Source organism: Atractosteus spatula (assembly GCF_055471065.1).
Source record: "Atractosteus spatula isolate fAtrSpa1 chromosome 10 unlocalized genomic scaffold, fAtrSpa1.hap1 SUPER_10_unloc_3, whole genome shotgun sequence".
In the NCBI taxonomy this organism is placed as follows: domain Eukaryota; kingdom Metazoa; phylum Chordata; class Actinopteri; order Semionotiformes; family Lepisosteidae; genus Atractosteus; species Atractosteus spatula.
The window spans coordinates 544,348-563,054 of record NW_028296623.1 but is presented as its reverse complement, the minus strand read 5'-3'; the positions used below and the strand labels follow the sequence as shown (position 1 = coordinate 563,054).

Genomic DNA, 18,707 nt, shown 5'->3' with positions numbered 1-18,707 from the left:
CGGGGAGCCACCGCCTGCAAACACGGCTCCAGGCAGGACTCCACTCCACAGGAGCCGCAGAGCAGAGGAGATGGGGGCAGCTTAGTTCCTGTGCAGAGACCTGAGCTGTTGTTGCTGCGGACGCTGTCTTTTCTGTTCTCGGGGTAGGAGTGAATGTTGAGTTGCCCTTAGAAATGAAGCAGAGCACTTCAACGGCACGGGTGTGTGTGTGCGTGCGCCCTGGTGATTCTGGGAGACAGATCGAACCTGGGCTAAAAGAGAGGGGGCTTAGCCCTCTTCCATTTGCTAGTTCAGAGTTGTACAACCCATTTGTATCTGCTAGGCGGCGCAGTCGTCGTGCACAAAGAACGCTTTGAAAAGCGTCAAAAGCAAGTCATTCCGAGTTGGTCGTTTGTGTTTTCCGTTCAGACGCGAAATGCTGAAATGATCTCTCGGCTCCTCGGTTGTCATTTCTGCTCCGTAAAGGAATCACAGCACGCGTCGCCTTCCAGCACGCTGGGTCGGGACACGATGCCGGGGATCGAAGGGTGTGATGTCTTCCTCGTTAGTATAGTGGCGAGTATCCTTGCCTGTCACGCGTGAGACCGGGGTTCGATTCCCCGACGGGGAGTAGAAAGCTTTTCTTTTACCTCCTTAGAGAAAGGACTGCCTTTCACTTCTCTGTTTTCTTTCACAGCGTCGTGCACCTTTTCATTGCTCTCGCTTTCAGAGCCTCCGCACGGCACACGACTCGACATCAGAAAGCACATTGAAGTGAAAGCAGGAAGCGCTGCGACATGCAGTGTGCAGATCCCGCCACACTAAGAGGTGAGTGGGTCTGTTCGATGCACAAAGAACGCTTTGATAAGCGTCAAAGGCAAGTCATTCCGAGTTGGTCGTTTGTGTTTTCTGTTCAGACGCGAAATGCTGAAATGATCTCTCGGCTCCTCGGTTGTCATTTCTGCTCCGTAAAGGAATCACAGCACGCGTCGGCTTCCAGCACGGTGGGTCGGGACACGATGCCGGGGATCGAAGGGTGTGACGTCTTCCTCGTTAGTATAGTGGCGAGTATCCTTGCCTGTCACGCGTGAGACCGGGGTTCGATTCCCCGACGGGGAGTAGAAAGTTTTTCTTTTACCTCCTTAGAGAAAGGACTGCCTTTCACTTCTCTGTTTTCTTTCACAGCGTCGTGCACCTTTTCATTGCTCTCGCTTTCAGAGCCTCCGCACGGCACACGACTCGACATCAGAAAGCACATTGAAGTGAAAGCAGGAAGCGCTGCGACATGCACTGTGCAGATCCCGCCACACTAAGAGGTGAGTGGGTCTGTTCGATGCACAAAGAACGCTTTGATAAGCGTCAAAGGCAAGTCATTCCGAGTTGGTCGTTTGTGTTTTCTGTTCAGACGCGAAATGCTGAAATGATCTCTCGGCTCCTCGGTTGTCATTTCTGCTCCGTAAAGGAATCACAGCACGCGTCGGCTTCCAGCACGGTGGGTCGGGACACGATGCCGGGGGTCGAAGGGTGCGATGTCTTCCTCGTTAGTATAGTGGTGATTATCCCCACCTGTCACGCGGGAGACTGGGGTACATCAGGACGCGCATTGGAGTGAAAGCAGGATGCGCTGCGACATGCACTGTGCAGATCCCGCCACACTAAGAGGTGAGTGGGTCTGTGCGATCACAGCGCTAGGCGAATCCCCAATCCCCTTTTGTGCGTGGCGACAAAAGAAGCCGGTCTGTTTCCGCCCAGTTTCGAACCATTGACTTTTCGCGTGGGAGGCAAACGTGATAACCACTACACTACGGAAACGGTAGCAAACCCTTCCCAGCGGCCCAGTGCTGAGCTTCGCCAATGCGATTCAGCTGCTTCCAGTGCCTTTATTGGAGTGCGCTGATGGACCGTGCTCTCTCTCCAGAGACCAGCACGCCTGTCATGGACGGAGCAGGAAAAGCGGCGCCACATTCTACAGCCCTCTCCACGCAATCGACGAAATCGGGCTACTGAAGTGGAGAAAATCGCCTCTCCAGAAAGTGCAAATATCATCTTGGAGAGTATAAATCCTATTGCCGAAGGTCAGCCCTGTCTACCAGAGTAACCCTCCCACCTCCTGCAGCGATGATCAGCTCGTCTCACACGCGAGAAGTCTTCGGTTGGAAACAAGCGCCCCCTCTTCTCGCGCGTTTTGCACGTTCGAGTGGTTTTAATGCGGCTCCTTCGTACACGGTGCTGATCTTTTGGAAAGCAGGAGGCAAAACTGACACGTTCCCATACCGGGAGTCAAACCCGGGCCGCCTGGGTGAAAACCAGGAATCCTAACCGCTAGACCATATGGGAGCACACAACCCCGCTGTTCCGGGCATCATGCAAGCAAACTACATAAATATGAGAAAACACGCAAGAGAGTTGTCACTCAGAGTGTCGAAGGGTCGATGTATACTGGGGCTCAGTTGAAATGCAACGTCAGGACTTTTCCGAATTAGGTCACACGAAGAGAGCACAGCCTTTTCCGCCCTACCATGTGTGTATCGGTAACTCGCCGTGATCGTATAGTGGTCAGTACTTTGCGTTGTGGCCGCAACAACCCCGGTTCGAATCCGGGTCACGGCAGAATAGGGGCGTCTACTTTTACTACTTGCGCGAATGAAGGCAAAAGAAAGCCAATCGATGTGAACGAACGGCGCTTTACAGAGGAGTACTGCCTGACTGGATCGTTGATGAACGACAGAGGCCACTCCGACCTCTTCTCGGTTTTCTTCAACGACTTACTAAGGATCTTCTTCACATTCGCCCATGCAGGGGAAGCCAGTTACACCAAAGCAAACGCAGGAAAGTGCATTTCAAGCAGAGACCAGGAGGGACTTGTTTACACCGAGAGTGGTCGGAGAATGGAACAATGCGCCCAGCCCTGTTGCTGGAGCCGATTCTTGATGAGATCTTGGGCTCACTGGATACTAATCTTTCTGTTGTTCTTGCAGGTCCTGCGCTGCTTTTGAGCCGACAGAGCTCGTCCTGGTCTGTCGGCACAGCCCAATTGCAAATGATCGGCTCCGCGTAGAGAAGGAACGTGCGTTTGGTACAAGAGTGCATGAAGGCACCGGAAATACATTGGGAACAAATGACCGGTCGCTCAAGACCTCTGTGAAGTACAGGAGCGTGCAACAAGAGGCTGTTTCCGCCCGGTCTCGAACCGGGGACCTTTCGCGTGTTAGGCGAACGTGATAGCCGCTACACTACGGAAACCTGCAGGGATTGCTGCTGGTGTCTCGCTTGCGTTTCGGGCTGAGAAAGGGAAGCGTCACTTTAGGCAGGGGGCGCTGGAGAGAGGAACAAAGGGCGCGATGAAACAAAATGCTGAAACCCGGGATCGAACCAGGGACCTTTAGATCTTCAGTCTAACGCTCTCCCAACTGAGCTATTTCGGCAGTGCACAGAGCCCACAGCCACCTGCTCCAGCCTTCCTGTGTTGCGGCATGAGCGCACCAAGAGGAGCGGGAGAGTGTTGCAGGAACGTCACTCAGAAGGAAAGCCACCCAGCTGCGCCCTCTGAGCTCTGTCCAGCGCATCTTCCTCGCATGGACTCCTGCCTGCGACGGGCAGGAAACAATTAGCAAGAACAGAACAGCACCCCATGGGTGTCTCATGACCACACCTTAGGTTGTGACACGTGCAGGTGTGAGGGGTTGCCGGGCTACTCTGGAGCAGAGCTTGGGCGGAGGGGGGGCGGGAAAGCAGACAAAGAGGTGACACCTCAAGGTCTGCACGATCACAGCTCTCCGCCGCCCCAGGCTTCCGCTCGATAAGCTACTGGACACACCCGCCCCTCCTCACACAGACCGTGGAAAAGCCCCCGAGTGGGAGGGCTCTCTCTTCCTCCCAGGAGCTCTTGGACACGACGCACAGACAGAGCGCGGGGAGCCGCCGCCTGCAAACACGGCTCCAGGCAGGACTCCACTCCACAGGAGCCGCAGAGCAGAGGAGATGGGGGCAGCTTAGTTCCTGTGCAGAGACCTGAGCTGTTGTTGCTGCGGACGCTGTCTTTTCTGTTCTCGGGGTAGGAGTGAATGTTGAGTTGCCCTTAGAAATGAAGCAGAGCACTTCAACGGCACGGGTGTGTGTGTGTGCGTGCGCCCTGGTGATTCTGGGAGACAGATCGAACCTGGGCTAAAAGAGAGGGGGCTTAGCCCTCTTCCATTTGCTAGTTCAGAGTTGTACAACCCATTTGTATCTGCTAGGCGGCGCAGTCGTCGTGCACAAAGAACGCTTTGAAAAGCGTCAAAAGCAAGTCATTCCGAGTTGGTCGTTTGTGTTTTCCGTTCAGACGCGAAATGCTGAAATGATCTCTCGGCTCCTCGGTTGTCATTTCTGCTCCGTAAAGGAATCACAGCACGCGTCGCCTTCCAGCACGCTGGGTCGGGACACGATGCCGGGGATCGAAGGGTGTGATGTCTTCCTCGTTAGTATAGTGGCGAGTATCCTTGCCTGTCACGCGTGAGACCGGGGTTCGATTCCCCGACGGGGAGTAGAAAGCTTTTCTTTTACCTCCTTAGAGAAAGGACTGCCTTTCACTTCTCTGTTTTCTTTCACAGCGTCGTGCACCTTTTCATTGCTCTCGCTTTCAGAGCCTCCGCACGGCACACGACTCGACATCAGAAAGCACATTGAAGTGAAAGCAGGAAGCGCTGCGACATGCAGTGTGCAGATCCCGCCACACTAAGAGGTGAGTGGGTCTGTTCGATGCACAAAGAACGCTTTGATAAGCGTCAAAGGCAAGTCATTCCGAGTTGGTCGTTTGTGTTTTCTGTTCAGACGCGAAATGCTGAAATGATCTCTCGGCTCCTCGGTTGTCATTTCTGCTCCGTAAAGGAATCACAGCACGCGTCGGCTTCCAGCACGGTGGGTCGGGACACGATGCCGGGGGTCGAAGGGTGTGATGTCTTCCTCGTTAGTATAGTGGTGATTATCCCCACCTGTCACGCGGGAGACTGGGGTACATCAGGACGCGCATTGGAGTGAAAGCAGGATGCGCTGCGACATGCACTGTGCAGATCCCGCCACACTAAGAGGTGAGTGGGTCTGTGCGATCACAGCGCTAGGCGAATCCCCAATCCCCTTTTGTGCGTGGCGACAAAAGAAGCCGGTCTGTTTCCGCCCAGTTTCGAACCATTGACTTTTCGCGTGGGAGGCAAACGTGATAACCACTACACTACGGAAACGGTAGCAAACCCTTCCCAGCGGCCCAGTGCTGAGCTTCGCCAATGCGATTCAGCTGCTTCCAGTGCCTTTATTGGAGTGCGCTGATGGACCGTGCTCTCTCTCCAGAGACCAGCACGCCTGTCATGGACGGAGCAGGAAAAGCGGCGCCACATTCTACAGCCCTCTCCACGCAATCGACGAAATCGGGCTACTGAAGTGGAGAAAATCGCCTCTCCAGAAAGTGCAAATATCATCTTGGAGAGTATAAATCCTATTGCCGAAGGTCAGCCCTGTCTACCAGAGTAACCCTCCCACCTCCTGCAGCGATGATCAGCTCGTCTCACACGCGAGAAGTCTTCGGTTGGAAACAAGCGCCCCCTCTTCTCGCGCGTTTTGCACGTTCGAGTGGTTTTAATGCGGCTCCTTCGTACACGGTGCTGATCTTTTGGAAAGCAGGAGGCAAAACTGACACGTTCCCATACCGGGAGTCAAACCCGGGCCGCCTGGGTGAAAACCAGGAATCCTAACCGCTAGACCATATGGGAGCACACAACCCCGCTGTTCCGGGCATCATGCAAGCAAACTACATAAATATGAGAAAACACGCAAGAGAGTTGTCACTCAGAGTGTCGAAGGGTCGATGTATACTGGGGCTCAGTTGAAATGCAACGTCAGGACTTTTCCGAATTAGGTCACACGAAGAGAGCACAGCCTTTTCCGCCCTACCATGTGTGTATCGGTAACTCGCCGTGATCGTATAGTGGTCAGTACTTTGCGTTGTGGCCGCAACAACCCCGGTTCGAATCCGGGTCACGGCAGAATAGGGGCGTCTACTTTTACTACTTGCGCGAATGAAGGCAAAAGAAAGCCAATCGATGTGAACGAACGGCGCTTTACAGAGGAGTACTGCCTGACTGGATCGTTGATGAACGACAGAGGCCACTCCGACCTCTTCTCGGTTTTCTTCAACGACTTACTAAGGATCTTCTTCACATTCGCCCATGCAGGGGAAGCCAGTTACACCAAAGCAAACGCAGGAAAGTGCATTTCAAGCAGAGACCAGGAGGGACTTGTTTACACCGAGAGTGGTCGGAGAATGGAACAATGCGCCCAGCCCTGTTGCTGGAGCCGATTCTTGATGAGATCTTGCGCTCACTGGATACTAATCTTTCTGTTGTTCTTGCAGGTCCTGCGCTGCTTTTGAGCCGACAGAGCTCGTCCTGGTCTGTCGGCACAGCCCAATTGCAAATGATCGGCTCCGCGTAGAGAAGGAACGTGCGTTTGGTACAAGAGTGCATGAAGGCACCAGAAATACATTGGGAACAAATGACCGGTCGCTCAAGACCTCTGTGAAGTACAGGAGCGTGCAACAAGAGGCTGTTTCCGCCCGGTCTCGAACCGGGGACCTTTCGCGTGTTAGGCGAACGTGATAGCCGCTACACTACGGAAACCTGCAGGGACCGCTGCTGGTGTCTCGCTTGCGTTTCGGGCTGAGAAAGGGAAGCGTCACTTTAGGCAGGGGGCGCTGGAGAGAGGAACAAAGGGCGCGATGAAACAAAATGCCGAAACCCGGGATCGAACCAGGGACCTTTAGATCTTCAGTCTAACGCTCTCCCAACTGAGCTATTTCGGCAGTGCACAGAGCCCACAGCCACCTGCTCCAGCCTTCCTGTGTTGCGGCATGAGCGCACCAAGAGGAGCGGGAGAGTGTTGCAGGAACGTCACTCAGAAGGAAAGCCACCCAGCTGTGCCCTCTGAGCTCTGTCCAGCGCATCTTCCTCGCATGGACTCCTGCCTGCGACGGGCAGGAAACAATTAGCAAGAACAGAACAGCACCCCATGGGTGTCTCATGACCACACCTTAGGTTGTGACACGTGCAGGTGTGAGGGGTTGCCGGGCTACTCTGGAGCAGAGCTTGGGCGGAGGGGGGGCGGGAAAGCAGACAAAGAGGTGACACCTCAAGGTCTGCACGATCACAGCTCTCCGCCGCCCCAGGCTTCCGCTCGATAAGCTACTGGACACACCCGCCCCTCCTCACACAGACCGTGGAAAAGCCCCCGAGTGGGAGGGCTCTCTCTTCCTCCCAGGAGCTCTTGGACACGACGCACAGACAGAGCGCGGGGAAACGCCGCCTGCAAACACGGCTCCAGGCAGGACTCCACTCCGCAGGAGCCGCAGAGCAGAGGAGATGGGGGCAGCTTAGTTCCTGTGCAGAGACCTGAGCTGTTGTTGCTGCGGACGCTGTCTTTTCTGTTCTCGGGGTAGGAGTGAATGTTGAGTTGCCCTTAGAAATGAAGCAGAGCACTTCAACGGCACGGGTGTGTGTGTGTGCGTGCGCCCTGGTGATTCTGGGAGACAGATCGAACCTGGGCTAAAAGAGAGGGGGCTTAGCCCTCTTCCATTTGCTAGTTCAGAGTTGTACAACCCATTTGTATCTGCTAGGCGGCGCAGTCGTCGTGCACAAAGAACGCTTTGAAAAGCGTCAAAAGCAAGTCATTCCGAGTTGGTCGTTTGTGTTTTCCGTTCAGACGCGAAATGCTGCAATGATCTCTCGGCTCCTCGGTTGTCATTTCTGCTCCGTAAAGGAATCACAGCACGCGTCGCCTTCCAGCACGCTGGGTCGGGACACGATGCCGGGGATCGAAGGGTGTGATGTCTTCCTCGTTAGTATAGTGGCGAGTATCCTTGCCTGTCACGCGTGAGACCAGGGTTCGATTCCCCGACGGGGAGTAGAAAGCTTTTCTTTTACCTCCTTAGAGAAAGGACTGCCTTTCACTTCTCTGTTTTCTTTCACAGCGTCGTGCACCTTTTCATTGCTCTCGCTTTCAGAGCCTCCGCACGGCACACGACTCGACATCAGAAAGCACATTGAAGTGAAAGCAGGAAGCGCTGCGACATGCACTGTGCAGATCCCGCCACACTAAGAGGTGAGTGGGTCTGTTCGATCACAGCGCTAGGCGAATCCCCAATCCCCTTTTGTGCGTGGCGACAAAAGAAGCCGGTCTGTTTCCGCCCAGTTTTGAACCAGGGACTTTTCGCGTGTGAGGCAAACGTGATAACCACTACACTACGGAAACGGTAGCAAACCCTTCCCAGCGGCCCAGTGCTGAGCTTCGCCAATGCGATTCAGCTGCTTCCAGTGCCTTTATTGGAGTGCGCTGATGGACCGTGCTCTCTCTCCAGAGACCAGCACGCCTGTCATGGACGGAGCAGGAAAAGCGGCGCCACATTCTACAGCCCTCTCCACGCAATCGACGAAATCGGGCTACTGAAGTGGAGAAAATCGCCTCTCCAGAAAGTGCAAATATCATCTTGGAGAGTATAAATCCTATTGCCGAAGGTCAGCCCTGTCTACCAGAGTAACCCTCCCACCTCCTGCAGCGATGATCAGCTCGTCTCACACGCGAGAAGTCTTCGGTTGGAAACAAGCGCCCCCTCTTCTCGCGCGTTTTGCACGTTCGAGTGGTTTTAATGCGGCTCCTTCGTACACGGTGCTGATCTTTTGGAAAGCAGGAGGCAAAACTGACACGTTCCCATACCGGGAGTCAAACCCGGGCCGCCTGGGTGAAAACCAGGAATCCTAACCGCTAGACCATATGGGAGCACACAACCCCGCTGTTCCGGGCATCATGCAAGCAAACTACATAAATATGAGAAAACACGCAAGAGAGTTGTCACTCAGAGTGTCGAACGGTCGATGTATACTGGGGCTCAGTTGAAATGCAACGTCAGGACTTTTCCGAATTAGGTCACACGAAGAGAGCACAGCCTTTTCCGCCCTACCATGTGTGTAACGGTAACTCGCCGTGACCGTATAGTGGTCAGTACTTTGCGTTGTGGCCGCAACAACCCCGGTTCGAATCCGGGTCACGGCAGAATAGGGGCGTCTGCTTTGACTACTTGCGCGAATGAAGGCAAAAGAAAGCCAATCGATGTGAACGAACGGCGCTTTACAGAGGAGTACTGCCTGACTGGATCGTTGATGAACGACAGAGGCCACTCCGACCTCTTCTCGGTTTTCTTCAACGACTTACTAAGGATCTTCTTCACATTCGCCCATGCAGGGGAAGCCAGTTACACCAAAGCAAACGCAGGAAAGTGCATTTCAAGCAGAGACCAGGAGGGACTTGTTTACACCGAGAGTGGTCGGAGAATGGAACAATGCGCCCAGCCCTGTTGCTGGAGCCGATTCTTGATGAGATCTTGGGCTCACTGGATACTAATCTTTCTGTTGTTCTTGCAGGTCCTGCGCTGCTTTTGAGCCGACAGAGCTCGTCCTGGTCTGTCGGCACAGCCCAATTGCAAATGATCGGCTCCGCGTACAGAAGGAACGTGCGTTTGGTACAAGAGTGCATGAAGGCACCGGAAATACATTGGGAACAAATGACCGGTCGCTCAAGACCTCTGTGAAGTACAGGAGCGTGCAACAAGAGGCTGTTTCCGCCCGGTCTCGAACCGGGGACCTTTCGCGTGTTAGGCGAACGTGATAGCCGCTACACTACGGAAACCTGCAGGGACCGCTGCTGGTGTCTCGCTTGCGTTTCGGGCTGAGAAAGGGAAGCGTCACTTTAGGCAGGGGGCGCTGGAGAGAGGAACAAAGGGCGCGATGAAACAAAATGCTGAAACCCGGGATCGAACCAGGGACCTTTAGATCTTCAGTCTAACGCTCTCCCAACTGAGCTATTTCGGCAGTGCGCAGAGCCCACAGCCACCTGCTCCAGCCTTCCTGTGTTGCGGCATGAGCGCACCAAGAGGAGCGGGAGAGTGTTGCAGGAACGTCACTCAGAAGGAAAGCCACCCAGCTGTGCCCTCTGAGCTCTGTCCAGCGCATCTTCCTCGCATGGACTCCTGCCTGCGACGGGCAGGAAACAATTAGCAAGAACAGAACAGCACCCCATGGGTGTCTCATGACCACACCTTAGGTTGTGACACGTGCAGGTGTGAGGGGTTGCCGGGCTACTCTGGAGCAGAGCTTGGGCGGAGGGGGGGCGGGAAAGCAGACAAAGAGGTGACACCTCAAGGTCTGCACGATCACAGCTCTCCGCCGCCCCAGGCTTCCGCTCGATAAGCTACTGGACACACCCGCCCCTCCTCACACAGACCGTGGAAAAGCCCCCGAGTGGGAGGGCTCTCTCTTCCTCCCAGGAGCTCTTGGACACGACGCACAGACAGAGCGCGGGGAGCCGCCGCCTGCAAACACGGCTCCAGGCAGGACTCCACTCCGCAGGAGCCGCAGAGCAGAGGAGATGGGGGCAGCTTAGTTCCTGTGCAGAGACCTGAGCTGTTGTTGCTGCGGACGCTGTCTTTTCTGTTCTCGGGGTAGGAGTGAATGTTGAGTTGCCCTTAGAAATGAAGCAGAGCACTTCAACGGCACGGGTGTGTGTGTGTGCGTGCGCCCTGGTGATTCTGGGAGACAGATCGAACCTGGGCTAAAAGAGAGGGGGCTTAGCCCTCTTCCATTTGCTAGTTCAGAGTTGTACAACCCATTTGTATCTGCTAGGCGGCGCAGTCGTCGTGCACAAAGAACGCTTTGAAAAGCGTCAAAAGCAAGTCATTCCGAGTTGGTCGTTTGTGTTTTCCGTTCAGACGCGAAATGCTGAAATGATCTCTCGGCTCCTCGGTTGTCATTTCTGCTCCGTAAAGGAATCACAGCACGCGTCGCCTTCCAGCACGCTGGGTCGGGACACGATGCCGGGGATCGAAGGGTGTGATGTCTTCCTCGTTAGTATAGTGGCGAGTATCCTTGCCTGTCACGCGTGAGACCGGGGTTCGATTCCCCGACGGGGAGTAGAAAGCTTTTCTTTTACCTCCTTAGAGAAAGGACTGCCTTTCACTTCTCTGTTTTCTTTCACAGCGTCGTGCACCTTTTCATTGCTCTCGCTTTCAGAGCCTCCGCACGGCACACGACTCGACATCAGAAAGCACATTGAAGTGAAAGCAGGAAGCGCTGCGACATGCAGTGTGCAGATCCCGCCACACTAAGAGGTGAGTGGGTCTGTTCGATGCACAAAGAACGCTTTGATAAGCGTCAAAGGCAAGTCATTCCGAGTTGGTCGTTTGTGTTTTCTGTTCAGACGCGAAATGCTGAAATGATCTCTCGGCTCCTCGGTTGTCATTTCTGCTCCGTAAAGGAATCACAGCACGCGTCGGCTTCCAGCACGGTGGGTCGGGACACGATGCCGGGGATCGAAGGGTGTGACGTCTTCCTCGTTAGTATAGTGGCGAGTATCCTTGCCTGTCACGCGTGAGACCGGGGTTCGATTCCCTGACGGGGAGTAGAAAGCTTTTCTTTTACCTCCTTAGAGAAAGGACTGCCTTTCACTTCTCTGTTTTCTTTCACAGCGTCGTGCACCTTTTCATTGCTCTCGCTTTCAGAGCCTCCGCACGGCACACGACTCGACATCAGAAAGCACATTGAAGTGAAAGCAGGAAGCGCTGCGACATGCACTGTGCAGATCCCGCCACACTAAGAGGTGAGTGGGTCTGTTCGATGCACAAAGAACGCTTTGATAAGCGTCAAAGGCAAGTCATTCCGAGTTGGTCGTTTGTGTTTTCTGTTCAGACGCGAAATGCTGAAATGATCTCTCGGCTCCTCGGTTGTCATTTCTGCTCCGTAAAGGAATCACAGCACGCGTCGGCTTCCAGCACGGTGGGTCGGGACACGATGCCGGGGGTCGAAGGGTGCGATGTCTTCCTCGTTAGTATAGTGGTGATTATCCCCACCTGTCACGCGGGAGACTGGGGTACATCAGGACGCGCATTGGAGTTAAAGCAGGATGCGCTGCGACATGCACTGTGCAGATCCCGCCACACTAAGAGGTGAGTGGGTCTGTGCGATCACAGCGCTAGGCGAATCCCCAATCCCCTTTTGTGCGTGGCGACAAAAGAAGCCGGTCTGTTTCCGCCCAGTTTCGAACCATTGACTTTTCGCGTGGGAGGCAAACGTGATAACCACTACACTACGGAAACGGTAGCAAACCCTTCCCAGCGGCCCAGTGCTGAGCTTCGCCAATGCGATTCAGCTGCTTCCAGTGCCTTTATTGGAGTGCGCTGATGGACCGTGCTCTCTCTCCAGAGAGCAGCACGCCTGTCATGGACGGAGCAGGAAAAGCGGCGCCACATTCTACAGCCCTCTCCACGCAATCGACGAAATCGGGCTACTGAAGTGGAGAAAATCGCCTCTCCAGAAAGTGCAAATATCATCTTGGAGAGTATAAATCCTATTGCCGAAGGTCAGCCCTGTCTACCAGAGTAACCCTCCCACCTCCTGCAGCGATGATCAGCTCGTCTCACACGCGAGAAGTCTTCGGTTGGAAACAAGCGCCCCCTCTTCTCGCGCGTTTTGCACGTTCGAGTGCTTTTAATGCGGCTCCTTCGTACACGGTGCTGATCTTTTGGAAAGCAGGAGGCAAAACTGACACGTTCCCATACCGGGAGTCAAACCCGGGCCGCCTGGGTGAAAACCAGGAATCCTAACCGCTAGACCATATGGGAGCACACAACCCCGCTGTTCCGGGCATCATGCAAGCAAACTACATAAATATGAGAAAACACGCAAGAGAGTTGTCACTCAGAGTGTCGAAGGGTCGATGTATACTGGGGCTCAGTTGAAATGCAACGTCAGGACTTTTCCGAATTAGGTCACACGAAGAGAGCACAGCCTTTTCCGCCCTACCATGTGTGTATCGGTAACTCGCCGTGATCGTATAGTGGTCAGTACTTTGCGTTGTGGCCGCAACAACCCCGGTTCGAATCCGGGTCACGGCAGAATAGGGGCGTCTACTTTTACTACTTGCGCGAATGAAGGCAAAAGAAAGCCAATCGATGTGAACGACCGGCGCTTTACAGAGGAGTACTGCCTGACTGGATCGTTGATGAACGACAGAGGCCACTCCGACCTCTTCTCGGTTTTCTTCAACGACTTACTAAGGATCTTCTTCACATTCGCCCATGCAGGGGAAGCCAGTTACACCAAAGCAAACGCAGGAAAGTGCATTTCAAGCAGAGACCAGGAGGGACTTGTTTACACCGAGAGTGGTCGGAGAATGGAACAATGCGCCCAGCCCTGTTGCTGGAGCCGATTCTTGATGAGATCTTGCGCTCACTGGATACTAATCTTTCTGTTGTTCTTGCAGGTCCTGCGCTGCTTTTGAGCCGACAGAGCTCGTCCTGGTCTGTCGGCACAGCCCAATTGCAAATGATCGGCTCCGCGTACAGAAGGAACGTGCGTTTGGTACAAGAGTGCATGAAGGCACCGGAAATACATTGGGAACAAATGACCGGTCGCTCAAGACCTCTGTGAAGTACAGGAGCGTGCAACAAGAGGCTGTTTCCGCCCGGTCTCGAACCGGGGACTTTTCGCGTGTTAGGCGAACGTGATAGCCGCTACACTACGGAAACCTGCAGGGACCGCTGCTGGTGTCTCGCTTGCGTTTCGGGCTGAGAAAGGGAAGCGTCACTTTAGGCAGGGGGCGCTGGAGAGAGGAACAAAGGGCGCGATGAAACAAAATGCTGAAACCCGGGATCGAACCAGGGACCTTTAGATCTTCAGTCTAACGCTCTCCCAACTGAGCTATTTCGGCAGTGCACAGAGCCCACAGCCACCTGCTCCAGCCTTCCTGTGTTGCGGCATGAGCGCACCAAGAGGAGCGGGAGAGTGTTGCAGGAACGTCACTCAGAAGGAAAGCCACCCAGCTGCGCCCTCTGAGCTCTGTCCAGCGCATCTTCCTCGCATGGACTCCTGCCTGCGACGGGCAGGAAACAATTAGCAAGAACAGAACAGCACCCCATGGGTGTCTCATGACCACACCTTAGGTTGTGACACGTGCAGGTGTGAGGGGTTGCCGGGCTACTCTGGAGCAGAGCTTGGGCGGAGGGGGGGCGGGAAAGCAGACAAAGAGGTGACACCTCAAGGTCTGCACGATCACAGCTCTCCGCCGCCCCAGGCTTCCGCTCGATAAGCTACTGGACACACCCGCCCCTCCTCACACAGACCGTGGAAAAGCCCCCGAGTGGGAGGGCTCTCTCTTCCTCCCAGGAGCTCTTGGACACGACGCACAGACAGAGCGCGGGGAGCCGCCGCCTGCAAACACGGCTCCAGGCAGGACTCCACTCCGCAGGAGCCGCAGAGCAGAGGAGATGGGGGCAGCTTAGTTCCTGTGCAGAGACCTGAGCTGTTGTTGCTGCGGACGCTGTCTTTTCTGTTCTCGGGGTAGGAGTGAATGTTGAGTTGCCCTTAGAAATGAAACAGAGCACTTCAACGGCACGGGTGTGTGTGTGTGCGTGCGCCCTGGTGATTCTGGGAGACAGATCGAACCTGGGCTAAAAGAGAGGGGGCTTAGCCCTCTTCCATTTGCTAGTTCAGAGTTGTACAACCCATTTGTATCTGCTAGGCGGCGCAGTCGTCGTGCACAAAGAACGCTTTGAAAAGCGTCAAAAGCAAGTCATTCCGAGTTGGTCGTTTGTGTTTTCCGTTCAGACGCGAAATGCTGAAATGATCTCTCGGCTCCTCGGTTGTCATTTCTGCTCCGTAAAGGAATCACAGCACGCGTCGCCTTCCAGCACGCTGGGTCGGGACACGATGCCGGGGATCGAAGGGTGTGATGTCTTCCTCGTTAGTATAGTGGCAAGTATCCCCGCCTGTCACGCGGGAGACCGGGGTTCGATTCCCCGACGGGGAGTCGAAAGCTTTTCTTTTACCTCCTTAGAGAAAGGACTGCCTTTCACTTCTCTGTTTTCTTTCACAGCGTCGTGCACCTTTTCATTGCTCTCGCTTTCAGAGCCTCCGCACGGCACACGACTCGACATCAGAAAGCACATTGAAGTGAAAGCAGGAAGCGCTGCGACATGCACTGTGCAGATCCCGCCACACTAAGAGGTGAGTGGGTCTGTTCGATGCACAAAGAACGCTTTGATAAGCGTCAAAGGCAAGTCATTCCGAGTTGGTCGTTTGTGTTTTCTGTTCAGACGCGAAATGCTGAAATGATCTCTCGGCTCCTCGGTTGTCATTTCTGCTCCGTAAAGGAATCACAGCACGCGTCGGCTTCCAGCACGGTGGGTCGGGACACGATGCCGGGGGTCGAAGGGTGTGATGTCTTCCTCGTTAGTATAGTGGTGATTATCCCCACCTGTCACGCGGGAGACTGGGGTACATCAGGACGCGCATTGGAGTGAAAGCAGGATGCGCTGCGACATGCACTGTGCAGATCCCGCCACACTAAGAGGTGAGTGGGTCTGTGCGATCACAGCGCTAGGCGAATCCCCAATCCCCTTTTGTGCGTGGCGACAAAAGAAGCCGGTCTGTTTCCGCCCAGTTTCGAACCAGGGACTTTTCGCGTGGGAGGCAAACGTGATAACCACTACACTACGGAAACGGTAGCAAACCCTTCCCAGCGGCCCAGTGCTGAGCTTCGCCAATGCGATTCAGCTGCTTCCAGTGCCTTTATTGGAGTGCGCTGATGGACCGTGCTCTCTCTCCAGAGAGCAGCACGCCTGTCATGGACGGAGCAGGAAAAGCGGCGCCACATTCTACAGCCCTCTCCACGCAATCGACGAAATCGGGCTACTGAAGTGGAGAAAATCGCCTCTCCAGAAAGTGCAAATATCATCTTGGAGAGTATAAATCCTATTGCCGAAGGTCAGCCCTGTCTACCAGAGTAACCCTCCCACCTCCTGCAGCGATGATCAGCTCGTCTCACACGCGAGAAGTCTTCGGTTGGAAACAAGCGCCCCCTCTTCTCGCGCGTTTTGCACGTTCGAGTGCTTTTAATGCGGCTCCTTCGTACACGGTGCTGATCTTTTGGAAAGCAGGAGGCAAAACTGACACGTTCCCATACCGGGAGTCAAACCCGGGCCGCCTGGGTGAAAACCAGGAATCCTAACCGCTAGACCATATGGGAGCACACAACCCCGCTGTTCCGGGCATCATGCAAGCAAACTACATAAATATGAGAAAACACGCAAGAGAGTTGTCACTCAGAGTGTCGAAGGGTCGATGTATACTGGGGCTCAGTTGAAATGCAACGTCAGGACTTTTCCGAATTAGGTCACACGAAGAGAGCACAGCCTTTTCCGCCCTACCATGTGTGTATCGGTAACTCGCCGTGATCGTATAGTGGTCAGTACTTTGCGTTGTGGCCGCAACAACCCCGGTTCGAATCCGGGTCACGGCAGAATAGGGGCGTCTACTTTTACTACTTGCGCGAATGAAGGCAAAAGAAAGCCAATCGATGTGAACGAACGGCGCTTTACAGAGGAGTACTGCCTGACTGGATCGTTGATGAACGACAGAGGCCACTCCGACCTCTTCTCGGTTTTCTTCAACGACTTACTAAGGATCTTCTTCACATTCGCCCATGCAGGGGAAGCCAGTTACACGAAAGCAAACGCAGGAAAGTGCATTTCAAGCAGAGACCAGGAGAGACTTGTTTACACCGAGAGTGGTCGGAGAATGGAACAATGCGCCCAGCCCTGTTGCTGGAGCCGATTCTTGATGAGATCTTGGGCTCACTGGATACTAATCTTTCTGTTGTTCTTGCAGGTCCTGCGCTGCTTTTGAGCCGACAGAGCTCGTCCTGGTCTGTCGGCACAGCCCAATTGCAAATGATCGGCTCCGCGTACAGAAGGAACGTGCGTTTGGTACAAGAGTGCATGAAGGCACCAGAAATACATTGGGAACAAATGACCGGTCGCTCAAGACCTCTGTGAAGTACAGGAGCGTGCAACAAGAGGCTGTTTCCGCCCGGTCTCGAACCGGGGACCTTTCGCGTGTTAGGCGAACGTGATAGCCGCTACACTACGGAAACCTGCAGGGACCGCTGCTGGTGTCTCGCTTGCGTTTCGGGCTGAGAAAGGGAAGCGTCACTTTAGGCAGGGGGCGCTGGAGAGAGGAACAAATGCCGAAACCCGCGATCGAACCAGGGACCTTTAGATCTTCAGTCTAACGCGCTCCCAACTGAGCTATTTCGGCAGTGCACAGAGCCCACAGCCACCTGCTCCAGCGGCATGAGCGCACCAAGAGGAGCGGGAGAGTGTTGCAGGAACGTCACTCAGAAGGAAAGCCACCCAGCTGCGCCCTCTGAGCTCTGTCCAGCGCATCTTCCTCGCATGGACTCCTGCCTGCGACGGGCAGGAAACAATTAGCAAGAACAGAACAGCACCCCATGGGTGTCTCATGACCACACCTTAGGTTGTGACACGTGCAGGTGTGAGGGGTTGCCGGGCTACTCTGGAGCAGAGCTTGGGCGGAGGGGGGGCGGGAAAGCAGACAAAGAGGTGACACCTCAAGGTCTGCACGATCACAGCTCTCCGCCGCCCCAGGCTTCCGCTCGATAAGCTACTGGACACACCCGCCCCTCCTCACACAGACCGTGGAAAAGCCCCCGAGTGGGAGGGCTCTCTCTTCCTCCCAGGAGCTCTTGGACACGACGCACAGACAGAGCGCGGGGAGCCGCCGCCTGCAAACACGGCTCCAGACAGGACTCCACTCCGCAGGAGCCGCAGAGCAGAGGAGATGGGGGCAGCTTAGTTCCTGTGCAGAGACCTGAGCTGTTGTTGCTGCGGACGCTGTCTTTTCTGTTCTCGGGGTAGGAGTGAATGTTGAGTTGCCCTTAGAAATGAAGCAGAGCACTTCAACGGCACGGGTGTGTGTGTGTGCGTGCGCCCTGGTGATTCTGGGAGACAGATCGAACCTGGGCTAAAAGAGAGGGGGCTTAGCCCACTTCCATTTGCTAGTTCAGAGTTGTACAACCCATTTGTATCTGCTAGGCGGCGCAGTCGTCGTGCACAAAGAACGCTTTGAAAAGCGTCAAAAGCAAGTCATTCCGAGTTGGTCGTTTGTGTTTTCCGTTCAGACGCGAAATGCTGAAATGATCTCTCGGCTCCTCGGTTGTCATTTCTGCTCCGTAAAGGAATCACAGCACGCGTCGGCTTCCAGCACGCTGGGTCGGGACACGATGCCGGGGATCGAAGGGTGTGATGTCTTCCTCGTTAGTATAGTGGCAAGTATCCCCGCCTGTCACGCGGGAGACCGGGGTTCGATTCCCCGACGGGGAGTAGAAAGCTTTTCTTTTACCTCCTTAGAGAAAGGACTGCCTTTCACTTCTCTGTTTTCTTTCACAGCGTCGTGCACCTTTTCATTGCTCTCGCTTTCAGAGCCTCCGCACGGCACACGACTCGACATCAGAAAGCACATTGAAGTGAAAGCAGGAAGCGCTGCGACATGCAGTGTGCAGATCCTGCCACACTAAGAGGTGAGTGGGTCTGTTCGATGCACAAAGAACGCTTTGATAAGCGTCAAAGGCAAGTCATTCCGAGTTGGTCGTTTGTGTTTTCTGTTCAGACGCGAAATGCTGAAATGATCTCTCGGCTCCTCGGTTGTCATTTCTGCTCCGTAAAGAAATCACAGCACGCGTCGGCTTCCAGCACGGTGGGTCGGGACACGATGCCGGGGGTCGGAGAGAGCGATGTCTTCCTCGTTAGTATAGTGGTGATTATCCCCACCTGTCACGCGGGAGACTGGGGTACATCAGGA

The 18,707-nt window shown here is 54.7% G+C and overlaps 12 non-coding genes across 12 annotated transcripts; 6 read left to right on the top strand and 6 right to left on the bottom strand.

Moving 5' to 3' along the window:
• The first annotated feature begins 2,517 nt into the window (after nucleotides 1–2,517).
• On the top strand, nucleotides 2,518–2,589 carry trnah-gug (transfer RNA histidin (anticodon GUG)). Its single transcript has one exon. It is a non-coding gene; the product is annotated as a tRNA-His (tRNA).
• A 560-nt stretch (nucleotides 2,590–3,149) lies between these two features.
• trnav-aac (transfer RNA valine (anticodon AAC)) lies at nucleotides 3,150–3,222 on the bottom strand. Its single transcript has one exon. It is a non-coding gene; the product is annotated as a tRNA-Val (tRNA).
• A 2,699-nt stretch (nucleotides 3,223–5,921) lies between these two features.
• On the top strand, nucleotides 5,922–5,993 carry trnah-gug (transfer RNA histidin (anticodon GUG)). The gene has a single exon. It is a non-coding gene; the product is annotated as a tRNA-His (tRNA).
• Nucleotides 5,994–6,553: 560 nt separating this feature from the next.
• Nucleotides 6,554–6,626, bottom strand: trnav-aac (transfer RNA valine (anticodon AAC)). The gene has a single exon. It is a non-coding gene; the product is annotated as a tRNA-Val (tRNA).
• Nucleotides 6,627–6,735: 109 nt separating this feature from the next.
• On the bottom strand, nucleotides 6,736–6,808 carry trnaf-gaa (transfer RNA phenylalanine (anticodon GAA)). Its single transcript has one exon. It is a non-coding gene; the product is annotated as a tRNA-Phe (tRNA).
• A 2,803-nt stretch (nucleotides 6,809–9,611) lies between these two features.
• On the bottom strand, nucleotides 9,612–9,684 carry trnav-aac (transfer RNA valine (anticodon AAC)). The gene has a single exon. It is a non-coding gene; the product is annotated as a tRNA-Val (tRNA).
• Nucleotides 9,685–12,871: 3,187 nt separating this feature from the next.
• Nucleotides 12,872–12,943, top strand: trnah-gug (transfer RNA histidin (anticodon GUG)). The gene has a single exon. It is a non-coding gene; the product is annotated as a tRNA-His (tRNA).
• A 1,841-nt stretch (nucleotides 12,944–14,784) lies between these two features.
• Nucleotides 14,785–14,856, top strand: trnad-guc (transfer RNA aspartic acid (anticodon GUC)). Its single transcript has one exon. It is a non-coding gene; the product is annotated as a tRNA-Asp (tRNA).
• Nucleotides 14,857–15,476: 620 nt separating this feature from the next.
• Nucleotides 15,477–15,549, bottom strand: trnag-ccc (transfer RNA glycine (anticodon CCC)). Its single transcript has one exon. It is a non-coding gene; the product is annotated as a tRNA-Gly (tRNA).
• Nucleotides 15,550–16,275: 726 nt separating this feature from the next.
• On the top strand, nucleotides 16,276–16,347 carry trnah-gug (transfer RNA histidin (anticodon GUG)). The gene has a single exon. It is a non-coding gene; the product is annotated as a tRNA-His (tRNA).
• Nucleotides 16,348–16,907: 560 nt separating this feature from the next.
• trnav-aac (transfer RNA valine (anticodon AAC)) lies at nucleotides 16,908–16,980 on the bottom strand. The gene has a single exon. It is a non-coding gene; the product is annotated as a tRNA-Val (tRNA).
• A 1,177-nt stretch (nucleotides 16,981–18,157) lies between these two features.
• On the top strand, nucleotides 18,158–18,229 carry trnad-guc (transfer RNA aspartic acid (anticodon GUC)). Its single transcript has one exon. It is a non-coding gene; the product is annotated as a tRNA-Asp (tRNA).
• Nucleotides 18,230–18,707: the final 478 nt, after the last annotated feature.